The sequence below is a fragment of the Myotis lucifugus genome, unplaced genomic scaffold (assembly GCF_000147115.1).
Source record: "Myotis lucifugus unplaced genomic scaffold, Myoluc2.0 scaffold_460, whole genome shotgun sequence".
NCBI lineage: Eukaryota > Metazoa > Chordata > Mammalia > Chiroptera > Vespertilionidae > Myotis > Myotis lucifugus.
In genome coordinates, this window is record NW_005871508.1 from 246,381 (window position 1) to 247,202 (window position 822).

General features: G+C 65.0%; 1 protein-coding gene across 4 annotated transcripts in view; it reads right to left on the reverse strand.

The window, feature by feature from the left end:
- Positions 1–822, reverse strand: part of FTO (FTO, alpha-ketoglutarate dependent dioxygenase) — a 243,524-nt gene that overhangs the window by 135,253 nt on the left and 107,449 nt on the right. The gene's annotated exons all lie outside the window — the stretch shown is intronic.

An 822-nucleotide genomic window follows, 5' to 3' on the forward strand; every position in this document is an offset into this window, starting at 1 on the left:
CTCGTTTGGGCTGTCTTCTTTAACTAATAAACGCAAGGGCCTACAGCCCCCCCTCCCGCCGTGGGCCCTGAAGGGAGGGGAGGAAGAGAGGGAGGGAGGGAGGGAGGGAGGGAAGGAGGGAGGGAGGGAGGGACAGGCCAGGTCTTGTAATAGTGGGGCCCAGGGAAAGTGTTGCTTGTCACACACACTGTAATCTCTCTGGTGCTTTGATGCTCCCCAAACAGGAAACCTACATGCCCTGTGAGACGGGCAGCGCCCCTGTGGGAACCGCTCCGCACAGCAGGGTTCCTCCTGTGCAGGTGAAGGGTATTCTCCCCTGACGTTCAACGGGCCTGAGCCTCAGCGGAGACGAGGACGTTTGCCTGCCCTCTGACTCACCCAGGACCCCAACTTTCACTCATCACAGCAAGTCTGCTTTGCGGGGATACAGCTGCTGGAGATGATCCGGATGGTGGGGTGATCCCGCCAATGGTGGGGTGATGCCGCGGGTGGTGGGGTGATCCCGTGGGTGGTAGGGTGATCCTGCGGGTGGTGGGGTGATCCTGCCCATGGTGAGGTGATCCCGCGAGTGGTGGGGTGATTCCCCGGGTGGTGGGGTGATCCCCCGGGTGGTGGGGTGATCCCGCGGGTGGTGGGGTGATTCCCCGGGTGGTGGGGTGATCCCGCGGGTGGTGGGGTGATTCCCCGGGTGGTGGGGTGGTCCCACGGGTGGTGGGGTGATTCCCCGGGTGGTGGGGTGGTCCCGCGGGTGGTGGGGTGATCCCCCCGGGTGGTGGGGTGATCCCGCGGGTGGTGGGGTGATTCCCCGGGTGGTGGGGTGGT